Source organism: Patagioenas fasciata, chromosome 8 (assembly GCF_037038585.1).
Source record: "Patagioenas fasciata isolate bPatFas1 chromosome 8, bPatFas1.hap1, whole genome shotgun sequence".
In the NCBI taxonomy this organism is placed as follows: Eukaryota; Metazoa; Chordata; class Aves; order Columbiformes; family Columbidae; genus Patagioenas; species Patagioenas fasciata.
The window spans coordinates 22,084,011-22,105,418 of NC_092527.1; positions in this window are offsets into that span (position 1 = coordinate 22,084,011).

The following is a 21,408-nucleotide window of genomic DNA, read 5'->3' on the forward strand; positions in this document are numbered from 1 at the left end:
AAACTGTCAAGCGCCACAGACGTGTTCTGCGGGCGCGCTCCCACACGTCTGGGTGAGGCTGTTTGGCGCTTGTCCCGAGCTGAGCCCTTGCGGGGGGAAGCGCCATGAGGGGATGTTCCCCGAGCCGCTGCCTTTGCAAAACTCGGGAGCTGCGTGCGGAGTCTCCTGGCTCTGCTGCTTCTTTCTGGAGCGGCTTTGGAGCAGCAATTCTGCGATGCCAGGTGCTTGTCCTTCACAAACCCCTCGGGCGGCAGGAGTAGCTGCGCTCTGACTCGTGCTTCTCAGTAGCGTGTTGCCAAATACCAGGCAAATGAACCTGACTGTGCTCTTGGCAGTACCAGGAAGAGCCCAGAGCAACGCCAGGTGGGTCGGGAGTGTCACTCCACGCTCACCCCGGTGTCACTGGGTGCAGTCTGTTTCCATTGTTTATTTACGTTTAAATGTATAAACATTCCTCCCTCGACACTGTGAATATAATTAGTTGTAGGAGTATTCACTGACTTTGAATTCTTCGCTTTTGACTGTTATGTTTTTGTTTGTTTGTTTTTGGTTTTCTTCTCTGCAGTTATCCATATACTAACTGAAGCAAACCACCTCTGCTGCATTGTCCGCCCTCTGTGGTTTTACATCAGTTTGGGAAAGAGTTTGAAAATCCCCTGACAAGGCTCTGGTTTCTAGGGTGGTTTTCAACTTGTGTGACCCCACTACATAAAGGACATGCTGAAAATACAGCTGCTCCTGGGGCAAGTACAGGGTGGAAACTGGATTATATGGCTGTGAAGTGGAAGGGGAATTTTAGAAGAAAATGAAGCAGCACCTGTAAAGCCCCTAGAAATGAACAAACTTTAAACCTAAGAGACAACTTGTCTGACTAAACTTCCCTTCTCATTTATTGACTGAATGAGAACAGACCTTCCAAAACTACTTTTATGTTGTGAGAGCATATGAGGTTCTACCAGCTTCTTCCACAGGTGGTTCATTGCACCCTACTAGTCAGCAAAATTTTAGGATTTATTTGTTTTGCTTTGTAGTTTCCTTGCTTTGCTTGGAAACCTCGATGCCCAGGAGAAATTTTAAGAGTTCTCAGACATCTGTTTAGCCAACTTGTAAATCCTCACAAATCCTGTGATTTGTAAATCACAGGTTTCAAAACAACTACAGGATGTCTATGTTTTGTGATTTTTTTTTGTTTTGATTTTGTTTTGTTTGTTTGTTTTCTCCGTACTACAGATACTTTGAGGTTGACAATCAGTCTGACTGATGATCAGGGCAGTCTGTCTTGGGGTAATGAAGGGAGGAGAAAACCACACTGCTCTTTGAAGCAGAAGTCTGAGGGGATTGAAGCTAGTTAAAACGCCACTAAATTTCTCCTTAACTACTTAGACTTCTCTCTTTTAGCACGCTTTTCTGCAATTTGATATTTCACCTTCCTACCTTACTCTAAGGTATGTAAGTGGGCAGTTCCTGCTTCCTTTTTTTTTTCTTTTTCTTTTTTTTTTTTTCCTTTACACTAATGGAAGATGACTAGTATTGCAGTACTGGTAATGTATACTGGAACAAATATGGCATCTCATAGCTACCCAATTTAAAGTTAAATTCAGAGGGGTTTGACCTAAAGCTCAACACAAAACTCCACAGGGATTCCCTTTACAAACACACAAAACACACCCTTCACTGAGGGTCTAGGCGGAAGGGAACCACATCACGGGAAACTGTTCCTGGAGAGCCCTTCTGTGTGTCACTCACAGGCTGCTGCAAACCAGGGAGGTTAACGCATCAGCTAATTGTTGGATGAGATTCATATGCTTTCACAAATGTGATGAATAATACACGTATGTTGAATCAAGAGTGTTCCTCCTCCAGTTTATTATTAAATCCTTGTTGTATAACGTACTTGAAATAAGTTTGTTCTGTGGCATTTTAGTATATGGGTGGATGATATTTGTATGTGAGTAATTTTAACTGTTACACATGCTTCCCTTCTATATTTGAACTGAGATTAGAGAACAAAAAGGTATCCTTTCCACCTGGTTTTGGCCTCTGCCTAATGCAGGTGTGTTCCCTACGATGGGTATTCTGCAGTTTTTGTCTGCTCTAGCTTTGAAAGGCTGCAGTAATGTGGCTTAATCTGAAGAAAGTAGCTAATTACTGGGATATGTGTGTTGATATTTTGGCTTTATTTTCTGTATTTTTAATTAATCTGATCACATGTTCATATGTGTCCTTGAGACTGTTCAAAATATTTTCTCTTCCCTGTCGTTAAGCTTAGAATATCAGTGCATAGCTTTAATTATTTTTTCCACCGCTTTTATTCTTACTAAACCAAACTGCATTTTAATTGTGATTTATGTCCAGTTCTCTACAGAGGCCCATTTTTACAATTTAGAATAAGTGTATTTTGAGAACTTTTTTTTTTTTTTTTTAATAGCAATAATTATTCAATCTCGGAGCCTTACAGGAATTTAAACAACTTCTGTACACCTTATTGAAAGTGCTCCTGAATTCTCTGCTTCTAACAAAGGAGATTCCAACTCTCCCAATTCCAATTTTGCAGGAACTTGAGTACATTGCCGCTTTTCAGGACCATGAGCAAGACTGGGGTCCTGGAGCCACCTGCTGGGTGTGTGATAGAAGGCAGACAACCGAAGATGTGAGTAGTTAAACTCTACAAATGCTATTGCCACGCTCCTGTATTTCTTTCACAGTTAATTATAAATGTACTTAATTTGAAATCCAAAAGATGTTTCTTTCCGTTGCTCCTGAGGAAACTCATGTTACAATTCCAGAGTCTTACAGCTAAATTAATCTTCATCTTGAGGTCACAATTAGATTTATTAGAGCCTTTTTGTCTTTATTCTTCCTTGGTAACAGGAAAGTCCTATGTGAGTATTTCCTTTGTTCCTTTTGTCACTTTTTGTCTCCTTTTATTTACTGCCACATGTGCATCTTATTGCAGTCAAATAACAGACAATTTTGAGGTGGTCTGTAACAAACAAGTCTGTTTCATTTCTGTACTATGACTTACTTAGCTTTCTAGTGTTCATGGGTATAAAACTTTTTTTGTGACAGAGAAATGAGCAATTTTTCTAAAAATAAATAGCAAAGTACATGAATAATAAGTAAATTAATAATTTGTCTGTCATCTTTTTGTCAGAGGACTCACTGTGCTTTACATTTGTATCTTATATTTTATATACAGTAGGCTGGAGCACAGAAAGGTGATGTGTATTTCCAAAAGTGTCCGTATGAGTCTGTGGTAGAGCCAGAAAAGGAATTGGGAATTTGTGTTCCCTGACTCACCCTACAGCTAGAAGTATGCTACTTATGAGCATTTTTGTAGATGTGAAAAAAAACCAAAATAATTGGGGAGCAAAGAGTTTTTTTCAGTCTTTGGTCACATGTTGAGGAAAGCTGGTCTATTAGAGGCCAGGGAGTCTCGAGCTGCTCCTTCAATTTGCCCAACAGTAAAGGAGCAGTAAGAAGATGACTTTTGTTCTGCAAAAGGCCCTTGATGCTGTCATACAGGGTGGTGATGTACTTAAGCCAGTGGAAAAAGTAATTCTAAAGTTGGTGGTAGTTACAGCAAAAAGAACTTTCCAGGTGACAATGTCAGATGATCCCGCAGCAAGGAGGAGCTTTTACGCTGCTCAGTGTTTGGACACGGTGTCCTGGGTACAGATCTAAGTGCTGTGTGCTCGACGTTGGGCAGCTTTTCTGAGCTTCTTGTAGGTGTAGTTAGAGTTCAGTAGCAGGCTGGGTCTTAGTCACTGCATATGACTCTTACAACACACACATTTTTTTTAATTGTTTTTTTGCAAGTACAGGGCTTTCTCAGAACTATCTCTACCAATGGATGTTGTATTGTTCTGAAGCAACTGACACTTGCAGCATCAAGACACTTGTGATTTCTTGCATTTTACCTGTGAATGCAGGCCCTGCTGCCAAGAACTTTCTGACTTTAGAATACTTCTCAGCCATCTGCCAATGTAGATATTGGACAGCTTGCCAGGCCAACGCCAAACTGTTTTAAATGTATTTACTGGAAGCTTGTTAGTTTGCCATGTGTGTTATAGAGAACATATTGACAGGATCTATTATTCTGTTGTATTAATATGTGAAAGTCATATTTTTTGTAGCAGCTAGCTCAGCCAGAATTCAAGTGTGAAAGCTTTCCCTAATTCAGAGGAATTTTAAGAACTGGAAAATTATGCTACATATTTAGCTATATTTGAACATCTCTGAATTTACATAATAAATGCCTAACTTTTGCAGTTGGCAGAACTAAAATATGGAGAGGATCAGAACATGATTTAAACACTCTGTCTTACTGCTATCTCTAATTTCTTTTGTTTGAAAGTATTTCTTTTGTTCAGACATATTTCTTTTGTTTGGATGTAATGGGAAAAATCTAACTATTTCTGTACTGTAAAGAGCTCAAAACACTTGGCTTCTAATCTTCACCTCCCTTTGTCTTTAGGTATTATCCTCATTTCACAGATGGACAACGTAAGGCAAGCAACATTTGTCCTTTTTTTTCTTAAAATACTTTGAGATATGCTACTGAGAAGTGTATTAAAAAGCTACACACTTCTTATATAATTATGTAGCTTTTCCTTAACATACCAAACCACTTCATCTTGGGCAGACTGAAAAGAGGAATCATATTCAGCTGGGATAATGTACCTGCCTGCAGAGCATTCTGATTAAATTATGCACCATAAAATTATACTTGAGTAAATCATGTAATAAAAAAAAATAGTAAAAAAAAAAAAAAAAAGAGGAAAAAAAAATGCTGCCTTCAGGAGTTCCCTCAATAGCTCCAGGCAATTTGTGTCTTTTGGATTCTGATGGCTGCTGTTTCTGATATCTGGGAAATACTCCCTGGACGCACATCCAGTTCTTTGTCTTCTTTTGATGCCCTGCTTTTGGAGGATTCTGCTTTTTTTTTTTCTTAGATTTGACTAGCACATAAGAGAAGAGGAAAAATTAGTTTGAAAAATTAGGGTTAGGAGACAAATTTGTTCTGAGCAGCAGTGACCAAAAGCTGCAATATCTGAAAGCAGGGGTAGCCTTTGAAGAAATGCTTAGTAATTTCAATCAGGTTTCTATAGGTACATACATATTTAGCCAAGCCACTGTCACAAGTGCCTAGCGGAGGGTGAGCGTTGTTAAATAGAACTTGCCATCTTCTAGTTTGGGCTGCATAGAAATTATCTTTTTTGTACAGCATGGTCTGGTTAACCAGAAGGATAAATTTACTCTTTTATTTTACTGTACTACTGATCGCTTCCCAGGGAATCAATCCTGCAGTATAGGAGAGAAATGCAACTCAGTTCCTTGAGGTAGCCCAGGTATTTTGCTTGTTGTCCAAGACCAAGTCCTTGACCCTGGTGTTTGGGCAGCAGATGGACAGAGCCGTGTGCGATCCGGAGCAGAGCAGCACTGAGGGTGTTGAGGAGGAAGAGCAGCAGCTGCGGGTGTTGATGAGCAGCAGCCGGGGTGCCGGTCGCGGGCAGTGCGGCAGCCGAGCACTAGGTGCCACTCGGGGGCCGCGGTTGGAGCCGTGCGCTCCGCAGGATCCCGCTGGCTCCCGGAAAGCCCCGGGGGGGTGTGGGGGGACAGGCCGTGCCCCTCGCATACCCCTCGCATACCCCTGCAATGACGCTAGAAGAACAGGCAGCGAAAAGGTGAATCAGGGGCCACCGGCAGCAGATTCAGCCCCCCCCCGGCGTGGGTCAGGGCCAGCAGCAGGTGCTTCAGATGAGAACTGAACTCCAGAGTTAGCAAATAATCTCCCGGCTTCAGTGGCTTTGTGCACAGGTGTCCTCACTTCTGACCTATTAGCCAGATGGGCTCAGAAGGAAGGAGGAAGAGCAAGGTGAAAGGGCAGTTATAGCTCACTGGATGGGATTTCATGAGAGCTTAAGGATGATCTCGAGACCTGTGGCTCTTACAGCGTTTCTGCTTGTACAGTCCCCCTGCAGGTAGGTCTATACAAGTCTGTGATCAATAGAAATGCAGTTAACAATGCCCCCCTTCACCATTCCTGTACATGTCCTAAACATTGCAGCATTGTACTGAGAACAAGACATCAAAAGTGTCTATAATCTGGCTAAACTAATAACAGGTGTGAGTCACAAACCTCAGAATGGGTTTTGTGCAGCTCAGAAAATGTAGGCATATCTGAAGAAAGGTTTGGCTTATTGTCAAGATAAGCCCAGTTTTGGAGTTTGGATTCAGATTAAGGCTGAAAAGTGAACTGTATTTTTGATGGGCAGCATCTCTTATGGGAAGTGAGTCTGCTTTACTGAACAACTAGAAAGTGAACACTTTCTGTGAATGTGTGAATGACCCAGACTATACATCTTTTAAAAAATACTCTCTGTACAATGTAATGTTAGCAACATGAATGTGTTGCTTCAAAGTACTGAAGGAGCTTCCTGAATAGCGATAGTGAAAGCAGAGAAAGATATACATATATATATATATATACTTATATGTGTATCTTCTTTTTATGGAGGGATTTACCTATTTGAGTTAACTGTGTGGCTTGTAGTTCTCAGCCTTGAATATGTGTCAATCTGGAGGAAACAGGAAGGGATAAATCCTGGTAAAAATCCTAGTCATTGATGCGTATTATTTCTCTTCAATTACTTGGTGTGCCTGCAGAATTGGAAACAGTGTCCAATGCATTGCTAAGTGAGTTATGTTGGTCTCAAATAAGATCTTCACTGCTATTAGCTACAGGAGTATTTTAGGCAAGAATAGTAGAGGTACATGTCTCACAGCTGAGTTTTTTGGAGTGCTAGCTCCTGGGTACAGTAGCATTGCTTGGGTGGCCTGTAGTCTTGTGCAGCCCTCCCGTGTGAACCGTGATTGGATTCAACCTTGTTGTGGTGGAGGTGGGTAGGGGAAATTTGACCTTAACAGAGTTAAGTACTCAAAAATAATTGCTCTTGGTAAAGGGCAAGTATAATGCCTTGTCTGGCTGTTTTATTCTCTGTACCAGTTGGTCTGTACAAATAATAAATGTCGCAGTAAATACCTGTTTGAGTTAGCTCAAATGGTAGAAGTTGTATTTTTGGTGCTGAAGTTCCTCTGTTTGCTCCTTGCTGACCAGTTTAAACATCTGTTACATGGGGGTCATAAACCTTACTAGTGAAACACAGCAGAGGCTAGAAATTTTGTGGCACTTACGTAGCCTGGCAAAATAGTTTCTAGTAAAAAGTAACAGAAATATTCTGTTTCTCCTGCCACCACCTACCTTCTGGAAAAATTGCCTTCTAGCAGAGTGATTGTTCTGTAATGTACAGAAAGCCCATGTGTACTTTTCTGTGTATTTATGAGTATGTGAAGGTGTATTGTCTTATGGCTGTCTAACTCTCCTAAGTAATCTGCCTGGGGTCTCCGAGGTGTGTGAACTGAAGCTGTGTGCTTCCGTACAGCAGGATGTTGGGTCAGTTTCTGTTTTCCTGAACTTGAATTTAAATGCAGAAATGACTACTTTGAAGTAGCACATTCTCAAGTATTAAGGAAGTAGTTTGGTCTTTCGTATTTAAATGACACTGCCATTCCACATACACTCTTTTATCCGTGAAACCACCCAAGTCCTAACCTGGAATTTCAAGGTTTTCTGTCAGCAACATCCATCTTCTGTGGCCCTCCTCATATTAGCATTGATCTACAGGGGAAATAGAGAACACGGCTGTGTTATTATATACCCTGCTGCAATTTCTGTTTTAGTGATTGAGTGTACATACAGAATTTTTGAAACATGGCCATTCTAACTTATTTTGTCTTCCTGTCAATAGCATGGCACTTGTCCAAATTATGGATCGATATCAGCTGATCTTTTTATGTTAAACTGTAATGAAGTTGCCTCTCTTATTGGAGATGTGATCTTGCTTCAGGCAATGCTTTTAACTGAGAACTTTTGGAATGGAAATGGAGGACAGGGGAAACAGAAGTGGAGGAAAGACATGGGGAGGAATGAGCAGAAGCCGGGGAGAGAATAGCTGCAGAAAAATGAAGAGGTGGGAACAGAGGAAGAGGGGGACTGGGCTGCAAAGAGAGCTGGCTTGTTAGGACTTGTGCTAGCATGGGTAAGAACAGTTAGCCGCTGCTCTGTTTGAAGTGCTGTCAAATAGCCAGTGGGGGACCCTGGGAGGGAAAGCCTGGCTCTCTTGAAAATTCAGGCAATATTATTATAAAGTCTGTTTGTGGTTGCCTCACTCTGTTTCATACAGTTTGTGAAACTGAATAATTTGAAGAACAGAGGAAAAATGGGATGAGGCAATAAGAGGGGAATGAGAGACGTAAAAGGGGATATTAGATCAGCCATTCTTTCCCTTGCAAGGGAGCAGTACAGGATCATCTCTATGGTGACTTCTGCAGGTCTTTATCAAGCTCTGAAGAGTTTCAGGTTATCAGTGTTGTGCACTAGCTGTAACACAGAGTAGGTGAATGCCTATTGCTTCATAGTGCTTCTCCTCCTTTAATCTTATTTCACTTTCTTGGACAAAATGTAGATGGGAACTTTTGTAATCCCATTTCTAGGGTAAAAGGCTTGTGGAAGAAAGAGATGGTGTGTCAGGCTTTTAGGAGAAGAGTCTATGGGGTCTATATTAATTTTATTTTGGAGGCAAAAACAGCAGAGAAGAGAACTTTGGTTTGGAGCTGATAGTTGCTGAAGTTAACACCCACTTTCCTTTCTAGGAAAGGTGGGGTTTTTGTGAACCATTTAAGAATAATTGTTTTCTTCTTCTTCTTTCCCCTCTACCAGACTATACCAGTTTATAGCTCTTTCTGATTCAGGAAGCTGTGTGTCTTTCTAAACGTTAATGTTACTCTTAGTTACTTTATGTGAGCATCTAGAATGACCCATACAAACACAGTGTATTGAATTTGAGAAGCACATGACAAGATCTTCATGAGAATTGAAAAAGATTGAGTAGAGCTGATAAAAAAACCCAACTGAGATAAGAAGGGGAAATTGAGGAACAAAGCAATTGTGTTGTGTTTTGTTTGTTTGGTGGTGTTTGTGTGTTTTGTTTTTTGTGTTGTTTGTTTGGTTTTGTTTGTTTGTTTTTGTTTTGTTTTTACTGTCAGAGAACTGTAGCTGAGTTTGGAATTGAATTTGTAATGCACAGTCTCAGATAAATACCTTTAATCCCAAGGATATGTCTTCCCTTCTTGGAGCTGTAAGCAAAGAATGTCTAAGCAGGACCTCTCCATTTCAGAATAGTGCTGGAGTGAGCAAAAAAAAAGTTAAGACTGTGTAACTATGGCAGTCAAGATGCTTTTAAAGTTTCAGTCACTGCCTGATATCCAGTTTAATTTTAGTTACAATATTGGGTCCATGTGATTTAATCAGTGAATTTGTACACTTTTGTTTTATCCCTAAATGTTAAAGATTGGCTAGCTATAATTTTTGGGGCAACTTTACAGTACTTCTGTGCCTCCAAGTCTATAATATCTAAATATCTCAAGAAACTTTCCTGGTTTTTAGGGCTTTGGTAAATGAAGGCAGTATTATTCTGGTTCTGCAGATAAAGAACTGAGGCACAAAGACAATAACGATATTTGTGGCATGGTACAGCAGAATTACGATAAATCTGAATGGGAAGCACTTGTTCTATGGAAAAACTCTAAAGTCTAAGAAATTGTTCCTTCCCAACGAAGGATGAGAAATAAAAATTATGAGCAATTCTTATGAACTACAATGAGAGAAAACTTCAATTATTGGTTTGGGTCTGTGGAGACAATTTAAGATCTTGATGATCTTAAACTGCCAAATGGGAACGAAGAGCTTCCTTTTTAAAAAAGCTTACTATTCGGAATAAATTAGAATATGAAAACTGGAATTTTTCATACAAATTTAAAACTATTTTTTCATCAAATATTTTAATTAGTGTAGTTTGTAAAAAGTGTTTGCTCTGTGAAAAAAGTTTTGTTGTGCTGAATCTACATTTTCAGCCTGGGAAACATGCAAAAAAAAAATCCAAGTAGCCATAGTCTCTGGCACAGAAGGTGTGGGGAAGCTTTTGCAGCTAGGTCTTTTGCAACCTGTATTACTGCTTTAATCACTTTAGTAATGTAGGGGAAAAAAACTTAAGACTTTTACTGAGCTTTTCAAAGAGTTTAATAATCCATTGGTGTAAGTCAGCATAGCTGTGCTGAGGTCAGGGAGCTCTGGCTGACAGGCTGCTCCAAACTCTGCCGCCGAGATGCATCTTTTTTCTTTTTTCTTTTTTTTTTTTCCCTAAAACAAGGAAAGCACAGAAGTTATGTATAAGTTACTATGTTGTACTGACAGAAAATGGTATTTTCCTAAATCCCGTGAAGAAAGGTGGAAGAGGGAAGAAGCAAAGCTGGAAGACACTGAAAAAACCAACCAAACAGCAACAACAAAAACAAAACACCACCCACCACCCCCCCGAACAAACAAATCAAACAAAAAAACCACCACACAAAAAAAACCCCAAACCACCACCACAAAAAAACCCCAACAGAACAACAACCAAAGCCCACTCCAAAGCAAAGACAGACATAACTTGCCTTTGCCACTAAAATCTTGTTTTAGGAGACCAAGCATCAGTCACGGAGCAGATGCTGGCAATGCTCCTGCTCAGCAGGAGACTACAAACATATGTCCCAAGTCCCACACTTTATGTGGCTATTTACACAGGCGCAAAGTAAATCGCAGTGGTTTCCCCGTTAACTGGTACTCATGGGTGCACGGGCTCCACTCACTTCGGTTTGGTGTCGGGGTGGTAGAGCAGGAGCGAGCAAAGCTTAGAAGATTCAGCCCAAGGAAAACCGGGTGCATTACTGGATGTTGAAGTAGGATATTTCCAGCAACTAATCTGTTGGTTTGCTTGCGGCACCAAAAAAGGTGGAGGATATGGAGCAAGTGGGAGGATAATTTTTTTTTTTTTTAAACAAGAATTTTTTCCTGAGGCCTGAAATGTTTAGTGTGGCTTTTTTTTTAATTAAAAAAAAAAGTAATATTGAGCTGATTTTTAAGAAAGCATTAGAGATTTGAGTTTAAAGGGGTATACGTTTCAGATTCAGCATATCCAACTGAATTATTTGGATTTTCAGAAAATTAATTCATCCAGGCTGAAATAGACAATCCTGAAAGAAACTTGCAGTCAGTGTAAATCTGCATTTTAAGTGCTTGCTCATTCATTCAATTTTAGACAAATCCTTGGTCTACATCTTCTATATTATTTCTGAACTGCTTCATATACAGAGCACTTTTTATCTTGCACCTTAGGCATAGACTGTTGAATAAAGACAGATTGTGAAACTGGAAAGGGGTCAATTCAGCTGTAGCCTAACTTAACTAATAGTAAGAGACTTACACCAGCAATGAATTTGCCCCACTGCTTTGCAAGTTAGAAGTCAGGCTTAATAGCATGTGGAAAAAGAAAAGGGACAGTCATGACTGTGGAAAAAATATGCGGGAGAATTGTGTGCATTACAAGGGAATCAAAGTGATAGAATTGTAGTTAAGGGCTTCATCTGTCTTCTGTTAGTGAACAGGTTACCATAACTGGTTTAAACTCATTCCTGGCAAAATTCAATTGATTCCAGTGAATTTACACCAGGGACTAATTTAATCTTCAGTTTTGAAGCCCAGAAGGACTATTAGCTTGTATATTGTAGTCTGTTGCAGAATTTCACCCAGTTATTCAGGATCAAACATAGTAACTGGTATGTTTGAGATGTTTCTGCAATGAAAGGTGTCAAGAAATGGAGGAAGCGCTGTTGGAAGTTTGCTGGTGTGATCAATTGTTCTTTTTCTTGAACAAGGCTGAGACTTTGGTTCTGCTTCTAATTCCATGGCAGTCAAACTTCCTCTCTGTGCCTTGATCTCTCTGCCTATATCTGGGAGATAGGATGTTTGATCCGATCTGGAAATAAACTTAAAATCCACAGCAGAAGACTGATAAATGTGAGTAAAATATCACTCTGTGATTGTAGTCAGCTCTCTCCTCCGTCGTTTTTGTTCTTCCGTGTTTCTCATTTTGTTTTTCCCATCCATAGACCTCTGATATTTTCACTAAATGCAGTAAATTATATCTTCTAATTGCATCTACTAAAATTTTATCTACATTTACTTAAAAAATACAAATTTAAACAATTTTAGAGAAAATCACATGCATTCGAATAGAGAAAATACCAAGTTAGCCTTTCATTTTGTTCATAATACAGCACTTCAAGAACATGTTTTGTTGCTATTATTTACATAACTGTGTAATGAGGCTGGATACTCACAAGGTATTTTGTTCCATGTTACATTTCAGCTTTCTTTTACTACTACTAGCGAATCTGTCTGCTGAGGATCTCATAGCTGTGTCATTTCAGCTTTTGGGATAATCATGACAATGCTGAAGTTGGAATTCAGAGTTTGTGTCCCAAAACACATGGTTTCAGGTGCCCAGAGACAACGGTACATAGGGCTTGTGTTGTGTTTACTCAGGAGAGACTGTGGCCTCCAACCCCAGCACTTGGTTGTGGATTGTCCCTTGTTTCAAGTTGAGCATTTGTAGCTCTTGGTGCCAGTATAAAAGAGAACTGACTGATGTTTTCCTTGTTGATAAGTTTTAGGGACAGGGACTGACAGCTGGAGGCTCTGCAAAGAAAGGACCCGTAACCAAATGGACCCGTGGGATATAGATACTTCATTAGAGTTCAATATTATAGTGACAGGTACCTTAGAAGTAAGATCTAAAGATTAGATTATACGGCAAATGGAAGCCCCAGTTTCCAAGTGTGATTTGCTGTCAGTAATGGTGTTGTGGGCATGAATGTCTTGAGCAATATATACATCCCTGACAGGAGCACCTCAGGAAGAGGGTGCAACCTCTCTGCTTCTTATCTTGGTTTGCCATTTTATTAGATGCTGGGACCAGTTTAGTCCCTGTTGTTTCCAGAAACAATATGATGCTCTTGCCTGCAGGTTGCTTTATGAAAGGCTGATCCTCTCAAGCCTCACCACCAGGGCTCTGTAGCTGCTCTTCCTCCCATGTTATTTGCCAGCTGAGAGATACCACACAATCATGGTTGTCTTTGCCACTGTAGGTCTTGCAGACTGGTAGGAGTTGCTATTTCTCCCCCTACCTTCTTGGTCCTTTTCCTGTTCCCTCTTCAGCAGATACTCCTGGATCCCCCTCCCCTGTTCCTGACGGCTTGGAAAGTTTGGTCCTGGGGCTTGTCCTACATCTTCAGCGTTCCCCTTGCCTGGTGCTGCCCTGTTGTAGCCCTGGTCCCTGGGGGCTTGTGTGTCCTGCCTGGTGCAGCATTCAAGTGACACCTTAATAAAAAGCTTTCCTCCCTTATCTCCTCTCTGCTGCTGTGCCACTGGGCTGAGGATCGGGTTCCCATCTCTTTCACACGCACACCTGGTCATAAAACACTGGGTTTGTTTTTAACCTCAAACCAGGGAGCTTTAATTAAAGAGACAGTGACCTCTTTTATGAGTTTGCTCGCATAGGGTTTCAGGGCTATTGTCACATACAGCTCACATAACAGAGCACCATTGCACAAAGCTCCATTTACACATCCTTCCCCAGCTTTTTTCCTCTCCTCTTTTTGTTTTCCAAACGGAGAAGGAGGTTGTTTTCTTGTTTACCCCAAGGCAAAGTTATCTCTCATGTTAGTAGCCTATGGCTAACAGCCTCTTTGAAGAGAACCTGTCTTTCTTACTAACAACACATAGATGTCATTAGACTTGGAGAAATGTTATTATCTATGCAGGAAATAATCTTCTCCCTAAATTTGTTGGACGTGAATGACTAGCTAAAATGGATCTCATCCTGTGCCCTGTTCTCCTTAGCTAGTTCTCATACTGTATGATGGAATTTGTATGTTTCTTATGATAAACGCTTTTCAGTATTCACTATTGTATTTACCTGTATTCATTAATTTTCAAGTCCAATAAGTAGTCAATAGCAAAACCATGATTTTTTTATATATACTCAAGAGTGATATGCACAGGGCCAGGCAACAAAATTGTCCACAGTTTTACACAGAATACCTTACATGTAATTTACAAAAAAACTTTCACAAATACAAACACATGTATTCTGATGCACATATATTTAAAGATTCAGAAACAGAAAGACACACAGGAGCATGTACACAGACCAGAACTTATTTGAGGTATGCGGACTTCTGAACAAGGCACTTGCACACAGAAGAGACTCAGCCAGGACACTGAGACAAGCAACCACAGAACTGGTGGAATACGGAGGCACACACACTCACAGAAGAAAAAAAGTGTGGAAGAGTGTAGATGTTCCCAGAGAACACTCTGTATGTAGACCTTCAGAAGCAGGTACAAGGATAAGTCTGCAGGAAAACCTATATGTAGAAACTTACAAATGCCCAGTAGCTCTGAAAGTCATATATAAGTTAGTGTGGACAGACAGAGCATGTTCAGTGCTGGAACTGTCGCTGAATTGTGCAAGGTCTTTGCTTTCAATGGCATTGTTTTCAGTAAAACCTCACTAATGTGAGAAAAAATTACATGGTTTAGCTGCAAAGATTGTAGATATGAGAACACATACCCTTATGTATACAAATACGTATAACAGATATATATTGATGCAAATACAGATTTTTTTTTTAATTTAACATGTTAATACAGATTTGCCTAGACACAAATATGCCACACACACAGACCCTTAGACACACACAGATATACCCATGTCTATGTTCATTGAGAGAGACTCACTCAATATCTGTGTATGTGTGTGTTGGGAGAGGGTCATAACCTCCTCCATTCTTCTCCTGAAGGGGTTTGGATAATGAAGGGAAAAGAAATGAGGCCTGGGGCTAATTTGTAGTGGCATTTCCTGGCCTCTCTTCTGCCAATGAAGCTCCGTTTCATCTGTAGCCTTATCAATTCTGCAGTCATGTGGCTTTCCGCTTGGACGCCTCTGTCTCTTCACCCTCCTCCCCAATCTCCGATGCTAATGGAAACTTCGTTAATGCCATTAATCTGCTGACCGGGACAAGTCAAAAACATATCCACACAATCTGAGCCAGAGCTGAAAGTGTCCTGGGGCTGCCAAACCAGAGGTACCCCCTGTGTTCATTGCATTCCTGAAAGAACTTCATATTGATTTCTTTCTTTCCTTCCTTCTCTGCTTTCTTCCTTGGCGACATTGCATCCTTCAGAACAGGCACCAAGTAGATGGCCTTTTCTTCCTGATCCCTCATAACGATATTTCTGCAAGAATCTTCTCCCTACTCTTTCCCTAGTTGCAGTGCTAGTGCCTTCTTTCGGTGCACCCTCATGGCAGCTTTGTGGGTTTTTTTTTTTATGTTTTCTTTGGTGACAGACTTGCTATTGGTATTTTCTCCTCTTGCCTAGTAACTAACTAACTAACTAACCAAAAGTTGTGAGAACCTGCTTGAACTGGGCTAAAATAAAAAGCACTCCACTCTACCGTGGTATTAGCTGATGGGATGCAGGGAAGTGTTTAATTATCCAACCACTGTTGTTCATTGATTGTGCAGTTGCCACCAGTTCTGCACTTGAAGGGCTGTAGTGCTGGGATGCCCAGTCCTCTGAAATGTTCTGAGCTTCCTAAATCTATTCTGAGGAGTGAGGACATATAATTGCTTTGCATTTTACTAGTATGCTGGGTTTTGTAATGCTTAACCATTGCCTTCTGTCACAATTGTGTATCATTTTTGGTACTGTTCTCTTAGCTATAACTTCTACTCTCCCTCCTAGTGCAGCACACCTGCAGAAATTTGCAGCCCTGAGCAATGACTCACTGTCTCCTTATGCCACAGCGTTGTCCAGTGGCTGAGCATGTGGAAGTTCCACATGTCAGGATTACGCTGGCTGAGGTCTCACTGAGAAGAGAAAATAGACTCTGTTTGATACTTGTTTTAGGAGAAAATTTCAGTGATAATCAGAGTTCATAGCCAGCTCTTGAGAATGTCAGGATGTTGAGTGATCTGTATTTGATCTAGGAATCTTTGTATACATAAATGAAATAGTGACAGTGGAGGAGGAAAAGACAGCTAGGAAAGGCATGCCATCAGAGTTGTGACATATGGATATGTTTAGAAAAAAAGCATCAAATTGATGAAAACAAGCAGAGAAGTTGGCAGTTCAGCATGAGCTTTAATGATGTCAGGCTAAATCTGGAATGATATGGGCCATGACAGAAGGCTGAGCCTTAGTTGCCACCTTCACAGAGACATCACAGTAAAGAGGGATTGTTTTACAAGGAGGGAAGACAAAGAAGTTTCAAGTTCTTCGGTCCTGGCAGGGGTTGAAGTCAAAAGTTCATCCTCGTGTAGCTTTGGGTACAGAGAATGCATGTCGCTTCCCACCAGCCAGGAGATGCACCACTGAACAGAGCATCTTCCTCCTCCTGTTGGTTTTGGAATGAGACATACTTTTTCATCTCCAGGGAAGATGAATGCATTGCATTGTCTGATATAGAAGAATTAATGCTGATTGGTACTATGCTTTTTTGAGTGGCATCACTGAACGAGAGAGGAGGGGGGAAAAAAAGGAAGAGTGTGTGTTACATCTTAGTATAAAAGAAAAAAGGCAGCTGGAATACTCAGCACCCTGAAATTCCTAGTTAGATAACCTGGACAGTATCTGTAAACCTAAGACCAGTACCTGCTGGGCCACTTTTGGAGCCCCAGTGAAAGCAGAGGACTAAAATACTACTGGCCTTAGCAAGTGTAAACAGCTCATACAAGAACACTCATTTGGGTTCAGCTGTTAAATTTGCCTTCCTTCTTCATATCCTGTGATTGGGGATTTGAAATGGAAAAGTGCTTGAGAAAAAAAAATGTTCATAAGTCCAGTTCCCTGAGAGACGCTGGTAGGAGATTTTTAGCTGCCTTTTTTTTTTTTTTTTTCTCCTGAGCATGCCTTAAGGAAGCTACTGATACCTAAGTTAATTTCTCATCTGGCATAGCCCAAAAATAATACACAGCCTGTGATGCTGCTGTGGTTATCATGTGCTAATACTGGAGTCTGCGTCATGTGCATGGTGGGAATGGTTGTGCCACAATGTCATGTAGCAGATCCATTACTAGGAAAACAATCTTCAAGGGAGTGAGTAGTCTGTGTGTACTGAGCTGCTCCATTCCTGGGGGCAGCTTAATATTGAAGCAGGAGTACCAGGTAACTAAGGCCTATCCTAGATATAACGTTGTCCTGTCCAGTAACCTTGGCAAGTCATTTCATCTCTTTGTCTAGACTTTTCCTGTTTAGTCCACTTATCACAAACTTCTGGAGTAAGAAGTGTTTCTTCCTGTATGTGCATCCAGCAAGGGAGATGGTCCTCATCTTGGCTAAAGTCTTTCAGTACTGCAGTAATATCACAACCTGTGTCTCCATATGGCAGGAATTGTGCATTAGACTGAGCAGTAGAAGGTGCTTTGGGCTTCTGACTCGTGCCAAAAAATAAATCAATTCAGCAAAACCTGCATTAGCTACCTTGGGTACTGGGAGCATCCCAGCTGTGGCAGCACAGAGCCTATCAAGGATAAATTGGGATCATGTCATGATGCAGCCTTCACGCTGGGAAAGAAGTTTAAAATGTCAGTGCTCTATGTCTTCAGAAAATTCCTATTTGAATGCCACTGATATGCACGAAACTTCTGCTGCCCACTGGTTGGTATGCTCTGATGCATCTTTGCTCAGTCTGTTCTGATAGCCTCATAGGTACTGTCATACTGCTTTGCAGATTCTGTCCAACTTCCATTTTAAATGGAAAATGTTCCAAAAGAGGCAGTGAATGCAGTTTTTCAGTGAAACAGTATTTTGTTGCAGTCATGATGCTCTGAAGATATGGAGTAGATAAAGTTTGTAGGTTGAAATAATGTCAGTATATCCATTGGTCTAAAAAACAGGGTTTTTTCTATTACCAATTTTTTAAATTATTATTTTATTTTTTAATCAAGGCTATGGGTTGGTAGTCAGCCAATGTAGCTTTTGTAACAGAACAAGAAACAAATGTGCATTTTGATCATAAGAAGACATACTCTGTCTTTGCATTACCCAAATGTAAAGTGAGAAAGGCTACAATTCCTTCTCGCATTCTTTTCTGTCCTGTCGAAGGCAGACTTGCCCAGTGCCGTGTCCCTGTCTGGTCAGCAAGCCACAGCCTTGGTTCATGGGCTGCTCTTGTCTTGCTTCCCCTTTTTTGTGCAGGCTGCAGGGGCTTCTGGGTTTAGATCCAAAGACTGGAAACCCACCCATATTCAAACATCTCTTCAGCTTGTCTTTTACCTGTATGTGTGTAGTACTGGGTGTGTTGTGATGTTGGAATGCTTCTGGTATCACTGAGGGATAAAAAAACACCTCAGTGTTTTAGCACTCTCTCCTTTCGTCTGCCTTTAGAGCACTACTATCCTTCCTTTCCTCTTACTATAAATTTGATTTCATTCTACCGATAAATGTCCTGTGAGTAATCCTGAAGCTTTCCTAGCGGGGGGGGGAACCCAGTATTTGTGATGAGTACAACTGTTTCTGATGGTAACTGTAGCAAAGAGCTGAAGGCTTTGTTGCTCTAAATTCAACAGTGATATAACAAAATCTGGGGAATGGCCTTGCCTGGGAACATTTGGGCCTGCTGGTTCATGGCAAGTGAAAACTGATCTCACTCATCACAAAATGTAGTACATTTTTTGATGCAGAGGACAGAGAATTAGAAATTCCCACAAACACAAATGAATCTATGCTTTAAAATCCTTGCAGTCAGCAAGTGAAGAAACTTCTTTGCTTTAATGAAAGCACAATAAAAAGTAATACTTGCAGAGTTTATTTAATTCAAAGATGCCAGGCTCATTAGACAACCAATGATAGAACATGTTTCTGCTTCTGATTAGTACATAAGAATCACGTTTCCTACTTTTGAAATATAGTCACCTCCAGGACGGGATGTTGGAGATGTTTTAACTTAAAAAATCCCCACAAACCAGTGTGGGGGCAAAATAGGACAGGAAAAATAGAAGAGAAGGGATATAACAGAGGGAAGGAGTCATCCTTACAACCCTTGCCAAAAAGAAAAGTCTTGTAAAGTCTTGCCACAAAAAATGTTGCAAGAACCTCTGATTTACAGTCTTAGTGGAAGGTCTTTATGTCCTGCAGGATGGTGCTTCCTAGCAGCAATTGGAAACACCAGCTCACCACTTCAGCAGCACTGATGTACGCAGCATGGCTCTTTGGAGGACTATGAAGCTGTGAGCCAGCCTGTCTTTGCTTATGAGAACTGACAGGATCACAGCACAAGTGACTCCAAACCACTCTGCTTGGGTGGAGCAAAATCCTGCTTTCTGTTTCCCCAGAAAGGCAATAGGTGATCACCATTGACTTGAAAGGGAACAGGTTTATGTTCTGTTTTTGCAGTAGGTGCAAGGGAGTGGTGGTCTTTGTTTCTATAATAAGAACGTGCAAAAGCTATTTAGTTTCATGTAAGAAAGCCCGATCTGGGTACTGAGCGCTTAAAGGTGCAGTAGAAATCTTTACCCTGAAAACCCTATAGTCCAAACTGTTGGTTTTGAATCGGATTTATGAAGCCATGGTAGACAATCAGCACCTACTCCTTGATATCCCCTTCAGGTGCAACATTCACCAACTCATCAGTTCTTGTGTCTGTGCTGGAATGTGAGAATGAAGTTTGAGAGCTATCAGTCTATTAGTCCAAATTCTTGGGAACTCCTAATTTAAACAGGCAGAGGAGATGTTGTTAAATGTGTTTTGCAGAATGTATCGATGTCCTGATTAGATAACAATTCACAGTTGATTTTTCTGCCTCACACATTAACTCATCTACTCAAACTTCAACCGATATCCTCTTCGGAGGCCCATCTCTTGTGGATGTGCCTGAACAGAATTTATGAAAATAAATGTTTCTTTGTGGCACTGAAAGAAGAACTATAAGAGAAGCTGGAGGTTGGCACTGTAGGAACTGCTGCTCTATGGTACAGGGTACTGTTCAGGGCTTGGGTGATAACAAGGAACAAACACTTTGTTGTTATAGTTGCTGCTTATGCTATAGCTGAGGGGATGGCAACTTCTCAATTCTGGTAAATTCCATCTAGCTTGAGTTGCTGAAAGCCACTGTGGTTTGTAGTTTGGTTGCCTATATGAAATAAATGTGCTGGTCTCAGCCGATTTCCTCAGACAGCCCTATGGGTGACAGTAATGGTAATTCAGTTTATTTTGGTTCTTCTGAAGTGAGGTTGTGAAGGAGGGTTTGTCCTGTTGCTGTTCATATTTTATGATCTCTTTAAAGGACAGAGGAGGATCAGGACTTGGGATAAAGTCCTAAGACTGACCTCGATGTCCAGAGCTACAGCCTGACCTTAGATCCACACAGAGAACAGTTACCAGGCACTTTGTGATGTGAGTCTGGGCTCCACTTTTCATCTGACAGAGCAGCAGTTTAGGAATCAGCCCTCTGTTTGCCCTACTTACCCCAGTACTGGCTTCTATCACAGGGAAGCTGTTGGCACAGGCACCAGACTGTCACTTTTGTGCCTGAGGGAGGAAAGAGAGGAGTCCTCACCCCATCTTCCTTTTCAGACAGTCTCCAGGAGTTTTGGAAGGAGCTTTTTACAAGCCCTCTTCTATTGTTGGCCAGGAGACAAAGGACGGAGGAGCTGGATTTAAGCATAATGACGTGAGCTCCTCCATGCAGAAAAACCCAGCTGAGAGACCCCCCCTGCTCCACACACACAAAAAAAGGGAAGAAAGGGGGAGAAAATCTTTGAAAATAACTAATTAAAGTTGTTTTAGCCTCTCTCTCTCCCCTCCAAGGGCGCCTAATCTCACAGAGGGCAGAGGGGGAGAAAGGCAAGAGGAACAATGAGAACCATCCCCCCCTTCTCTACACCCAACCTCCTGTTCTCTGAGGTTTTAAAACAAGAGGCCACTTTAAGTTAATGAGCTATCAGCTGACTGGGAGAAGTCTCTAATGAAGCCTGATGTTAACACATTCCCTGGCTTGCTGAATAGGCCTCTGCCAACCCCATAACTGTCAGAAAGTTTCATTCATAAAATCCACATGCTGGTGGTGGCGGTGATGGGGGCAGGGAGAGAGCTGGGTGAAGATGGAAGCGGGGGAGTGTGTGGTGGAGGTCTCCATTTGGAACAGGCAGCCCCAGAGGCCAGATAGGAACATGCATGGCTGGGACTGGCAGGCTGGAGGATCCCAGGGACCTGACCCTGCTCTCCATTGTCTGGCTAGTAATTAGGAAGATCCTCCAAGTGGTTCTGGAGGACATTGAAGTCTGTGGGGATAATTAGTGAAGATGTGGGGGATGTCCCAGCTGTTATGTCACCAGCTTTGCTAGGGCCACAGGGGCAGGTGATGGTGGGATGAAGCCTAGGAGTCATTCTGGGAATTTGCT